Genomic DNA, 6,890 nt, shown 5'->3' with positions numbered 1-6,890 from the left:
AAATCCTGGGAGAGTACCTTACCACCCTTACAACTTGACGAGGCACCTAGGGTAATAGAAAACTACTGGCAAAAATCCTCACCTATTACCAACTGGAACAATTGGTTTCAAAGGGTGACAAGCTCATTTCAAACGGTATGATCTACCCAAGGAAGGGGGGAGTGTTTGTGGACATCCATCATTCACTTGCTTCCCTCTCAACCTTTTTCCCTGACCTCTTAATCTCCGATCTTAGGGAATGTATATATATAGCCTTATACTCACAAAAAAAAAACAAAAATAGTAAAGAGCAAGAGCGCCTAGCAATGAGAGAGCACCCTATCAGATCTTACATATAAGTCCAAATTCACTGTGTCAAGTCAAGCAACACACAAAAACAACTCTTATGTTTTAAAGGCCTAACCAAATCTATCTGTCTTGTCAGAAATGGCTACTTCACCAGAGGCATGCACTTCTATTTTTGATGAAAGGTACCCCTTGTCTTTTCAACAAGTGTTCTACGTATGCTACCCTATACTTTCTTGCGAATGGGATTTGATAGAGAGCCTTGCATGTGAGAGAAATTTCGAGGAGTTAGAATGGCTGATACGTCTATGGCTAACTAGTGATCCCTACCCAGTGGCGAATGTGTCTCCAATGGCACATGCTTATTCTTTTGCACAAGATGAGTATCCACGTATCACGAGGTTCTTGATTAGCATGCTTGCACAAGAGGATGATGAAGAGGAACTAATAGAGACCGAGGAAGACTATGGCCTCACGGACAACGATTTTATTTATCTAGATGATGAGGATAGAGGCCTAGCCTTAGGGTGGCCACCCGGTTTATATAATATCCTCTTTCCTTGATTCTAAAAGGGGTGACAGATAGGTAGGTTAGGGGTCTAGATTGTGTTTTGAGTTTGTTTTTTAGGAGTTTTAATTTTTCCCACTGATGTGCCTCCTGGAGGTATTCCTTTTGTTTCCTAGTGTGTACAGGAGCATGTTGCTATTGATAGGATTTGGACCTTCATGGAACCTTTCTCTCGTTCACACTTCAAATCAAGCGCGACCATCAACACAAACAGGTGTTTCTTGTCCATTAGCATTGCCCTTATCTTTTTTGCATCCATGTTTGTCTGCTTTGATTGTGATTGGTAGCATACTATTCAGCGCGTTGGCATAGTATCCAACATTTAATTCAATGCAATCTTTTGTCATAATCACTTGTTTAGGTGTAAAAATCAAGCAGTCCGACTAAGCTAGTTTGACCAAGCTAGGTATTAGAAATCTTCTCTTAATACCATGGGGAATGCCTTCCTAATAAGCAATGGTTACTTAGGTTCTTAATCCGATTTAGGCAGCATTGTATGAAATGTACTAGGGCTTTCTAGTGGGCTTGACCCTATTGACCTTTAGCTTAAGTATTATAAAGGGAGTTTACTAATGTGATGAGCCTGGGGAATGTAACAGTGTTATATGACCTCCCAAAGTTACAAAATTAAAATGATGAAAATGAACAAACAAAAAATCAAAGTGCCACAATGTAAAATTTTAAGCTGGAAGAGAAATCTCAGCTTGATTTGGTACTTCACTCACATGTATTGCCTATGGTACTAGAGCCCTAGAGGTTCCCAGTGTGGGCGCTTTTCCTTGAAAAGCAAAAAACCCAAGGCATACAAAATAAGCACCCACTTCAAAATTGAATCAGTGTGAAAAGACCTTGGGGGGTCAAAGAAAAAGTAATCAGTCAGGCGATGATTTCATGAGAAATTCCTTTTATGGTAGCTTAACTACAAGGTTTTCTAGATATAGCCTCTAGTCAGCCCTTGAACATGAATACTTGGCTCTCGCGATTAAACAACTTAATTGACCACTGAAAATTAAGAAGCTTACCCATGGTATTAATATTCGATCTCTAGTGCTTTTCGACCGTCAAATTAGTGACCCCAGACTTGTTTAATTTTTTGCCTTTACATCTGTTTATGCATTTGATTACATTGCAATTTAATGTTCATTGCTAACAAATTGTTTGAAATTCTTTGACCAATCAATTTTTCTATCTAAAACTGCATATGCTTTTTAAGAGAATGCAATTACTGTGCCAATGTTGTTTGATTTTGCAGTGACTGAAGAAGGCTAAGGACATTCATCTCAAATGCTCTTCCACCTCGACGAACCAGCTTCAACTCAATAGCTTCCGAGGACGGAATCTACATCAGGAAGGGGGGCATGTTAACCCTCACGGCTCACGGACACCCATCACCTACGATGGACGTGTATTATGTATTTGGTAGAGTCAGGTACCGGGCTTGTCGGACCAATAGGGAAAGGTAGAGTGATCGCCGATGAGAGGCGCACTTTAACTTGGACATTCAAGGGATTAGTTGGTTAAGCATGGGCGCCCAAGTGTGAATGGGGTGAGCTCCTATAAAAGCCAACTAAACCTAATTTTTACTCATTCTCTCATTTGTGCAATTGAAGAGTGCTCTTGCTCCATCTCCATCTTCTTCTTCTTCTTCACCTCCTTGTGTGTGTGTGTGTGAGAGAGAGAGAGGGAGAGTGTGTGTGCGATCGAGCATTACGAAGGCACGACGGCGGCGAAGCGGTTGAGCACGGCACGACTGCAGCTTCTTCTTCATCGCGGCGAGGAATCCACCACGAAGGCGAGCGTAGAGCGGTGAGTGACACACCCTTTGTTTTCTTGAGCTTGCTAGTTTAGGCTTGTTGTGTGCTTGGAGCCGTTTGTGGCTCGCATACGGTGTATTGGCAAGTCCCTTGCTTCGACAGTGCGGCAAGGAGCGCACACTCTCTCTCCTTCTCTCTTTCTATGGTTCTCTCTCTCTCTCTTTCTCTATCACTCTCTGGTAGTAATGAGGCTCTCTCTCTCGCTCTCTCACTCTTTTTCTGTCTCTCTCTCTCTCTCTCTCTCTCTCTCTCTCTCTCTCTCTCTTTCTATGGTTCTCTCTCTTTCTCTCTCTCAAAATCACACTTATAACGGATACACACGGCGGCGCCCCACGTGTTACTATAAAATAGAATATAATTGCATGTTGTCGCACGTGCGGTCATTATTGAGACCGTATACTTTTGTACGTCATATATAGAGGTCACGAGAGAGAAAAACCACACCTCGTGAAAGAGAGTGAGTGAAAGAGAAGAGAGAGAAAGAGCCGTTCGTCTGCGTCTCCGACAGCAAGCCGACCCATCTTCGACATAACGAAGGTCTGCGTCCTTAGAAGGTTTGGGCCTCTCTCTCTCTCCCTCTGCTTTTGAAATTTCCCTCTGCCTTTGCCTCTATCTCTCTCTCTGTTTCTGTCAGAGTATATTGCATATCTAGCTCTGTCCTAACAAACAACACACACATACAGTCACAAACACAACACACACACACACACACACACACACAGATACACACACTCACAAACACAGACACACAAATATAACATACACACACACACACACACATACAGACACACACACACACGCACGCACAGAAACAGACAAATATAGCATACACACAAACACACAGAGACACAAATATAACATACACATACACAGACAGACACACACAGAGACACACACACTCACAAACACACAGACACACAAATATCACACACACACACACACACTCAGAGACAGACAAATATAACATACACACAAACACACAGAGACACACACACAGACAGACACACACACAGACACACACACTCACAAATATAACATACACACACACAGACAGACACACACAGAGACACAGACACTCACAAACACACAGACACACAAATATAACATACACACACACATACAGACACACACACACAAAGCCCCTCTCTCTCTCTCTCCTCTCTCTCTCTCTCTCTCTCTATATATATATATATACTAAAGGCGCGCGTAGAGAGGCACAACCGGTGTGCATGTCTCTATGCGCGCCTTTAGTACTGTGCATCCACCAGTGTATTTGTTTATGTGTGTATGTGTGAGTTTTATAGAGAGAGGATGTAAGGCGGGGGAAAGAGAGAGAGAGAGAGAGAGAGTCTTTCTGTTACCTTATACTAACGGCGCACGGAGGTGTTTTTTGAGGTCAAAACATGCTCCACGCGCGCCGTTAGTAATGGGAGTCTCTCACTCTCTCTCTCTCTCTCTCTCTCTTTAAATATGCTAAGCTATAGAAAGGAGAGAGAGAGAGAGAGAGAGAGAGAGAGAGAGAGAGAGAGAGAGAGAGAGAGAGAGAGAGAGATAGATAGATAGATAGATTTTATTATCGTCCTCGGAGGTCAAATATGACCTATGGGACCAAAGTTACATGTGATGTAGTATGTGTATGGCTGATGAGTGACTCTCGATGCTCCAAAATTGTAGTGATGAGAGTCGCAATGGAGAGCCCACACTTTGGCTAGGAGAGGAAAGTGTGTAGGTCTAAGTTATGGCTGAAAATGTGAGAGAAGCAAGTTCGGATGTGATCAAAAGCTGAGCACTCTAGTAGTGTGTGGTACTCAGACTCTCGAACTTGCAGTGAGCATAATGTGCACAATCGATTTGACTCTTCTCCATTGCCCCAACGCCCTATGTCGCATCGAAGGAAATGGGAGCTAAGCCGAATTGCTGCGATAGTGCGTATCGCGGACAAGGGAATAGGCTCAAGCATGTAAGTGTGAGTACGGTTTCCTCTCTCAGCGAAGAACATGGTTTTGTAGTTGGGGGCAATATAGGTGGTGTAATGTATGAAGCGTGACCCACCGGATTTCTCCCAAGACGTAATACATTGGCGTTGTAGAAAAGCTTCATTCACTTGAGAGTCAATTGAAGCATCATGTAGCAAGTGTAATGCATCCCATCTCCCAAACCACTTCTTTATGTCTTGCATCCATCCCGTGCTCAAGATCTTGCTTTTATGCGTCTTTTGAACTTTTTTGCTTGCTTCCCATGCAATTGTAGGAAGTCGACGTGAGGGGTTTTGACGCATCTTTATCATGTACTCCACAACCCTTTCCGTGCCCATAACCTCAATTGGAAGAGATCCCGACTCAAGAAGTAGGAGCATATATGGTGTTTGTGTCTTAACTTGGAGAAAGTTTGTAAGAAAACGCTTTTGGACATTCTCAAACTCTTTCCAAGTAGACTTTGAGATGCTCCCACCCCACACTTCAACTCCATAAAGAAGAACCGGTGTCACCAATGCATCAAAAAGATACTTCTTGAGAACCCAGCACTTGATGTTTCCCGCATTACACATGTTCTCAAACGCATAATATGCTCTCTTTCCCGCTTCCAAACGACGCATAGCACATTCATGCCACTTGTGATTGGATGGAACCTCAAGGCCAAGGTACTTAAAGCTCTCAACAACTTCAAGTGTCTCGTTGTTGTACACAATGCATGGCTTCTCCTTATGGTTGGTTTTCACAAGCATAACCTTTGTTTTGGATTCGTTTACAATCAGCCCACTATGCAAGCAAAAGTTCTCAAGGACAACCATAAGCTTTTGTGCATCTTCTAAAGTGTGTGCTAGAAGCACTACATCATCCGCATACAACAAAAGCATGATTACCGCATTGCAAATAGTGACCTCTTCAATGCCTTCTTCTTGCATAAAGTCAAGTACCATTTGTTCCAATTGATCGATGCATAGACCAAAGAGAGTTGGTGACAATGGACATCCTTGTTTAACCCCAATAGTGCTTACAAAAATTTCTGAAATTTCTCTTCCCATGCGCAATTGACAAATCACCTTCTCATAGATTCGAGAAACCACAAGCATAAACTCACTTGGCACTTGGAGTTCTTCCATCCTTCTCCACAAATTGTTACGTGGAATCATATCAAAGGCTTTCTTAAAGTCCACAAAACAACAATACAATCGCTTGCCTTTCAACCGACTTTCCTCCATGAGAACACGAAGAGTGACAAGATGATCAATGGTGCTATGGCATCGACGAAAACCCGCTTGTCCCTTTGCACGCTTGTCATTCTCTTCAGCCCAATCACTCAATTTCATCTCCATTATGCACCCAAATAACTTTGCCATAAGAGACCCAATCATTATAGTCCGGTAGTTGCTTACATTCTTTACATCCCCTCCTTTATGCAAAGGTTTAACCCAATTAGTACTCCAATCATAAGGCATACCATGTTGAAGTGCAAGGTTGAACATATCACACATCCACTCATGGGTAAAATCTCCCGTCCATTTGATCATCTCCGGCTTGATACCTTGAAGATCTCCCGCTTTGCGAGTGGCCAACTTTTCAAGCCCACCGCATACATCCTCAATAGTAAAAAAAGACGGCATACATGGGAGTGAACCATAAAATGGCATTTTTTCAGTATTTTCTTGCTCATATAATTGCCTACAATGTGTGTACATATCCACTAGACTCAAGTTACCAAAATTCTCAACCCGCTTGCCTCTCAAGTTTCTCCAAAATCTTCCACATGCATGTGCCTTTTCTTGGACTTGAAATTCTTGTTGCTTTACTTCCCATCTGCTTCTCTTCTTTTGAATCAATGCCTTGTATGTATGCAAATGACTTTGATAGTTGTCTTTGTCCATAGTTGCATCAAGCTTTATCAAGGACTTTCGAGCATCTTGACATTCTTTATCAAACCACCTTTTGCGTGATCTATCTTTGTTGATACCATGGAGATGCTTTATGGCAAAGAATTCTTCCGCACAAGAACAAATAGCTTTCTTGAAAGCTTCCCATTTAGTTTCCAATGGTGCATCACATTGAAGCTTTGTCATCCATAATTTTTGCTCAACCATTTCAATGTACATTGGTGCCCGTTTGAAATCCATACATAGTGATAACTTCTCTTTCCTTTGGCTGAGATTATCATGCTTAGTTGCTTCTCCACATGTAAGGTCAATACATAAGGTGCGATGGTCGGATTCCGGGGTCCATTGACCA

The sequence above is a fragment of the Adiantum capillus-veneris genome, chromosome 5 (genome assembly GCF_014529385.1).
Source record: "Adiantum capillus-veneris isolate H3 chromosome 5, ASM1452938v2, whole genome shotgun sequence".
NCBI classification, from domain to species: domain Eukaryota; kingdom Viridiplantae; phylum Streptophyta; class Polypodiopsida; order Polypodiales; family Pteridaceae; genus Adiantum; species Adiantum capillus-veneris.
Note: the sequence above shows the minus strand (reverse complement) of the source record.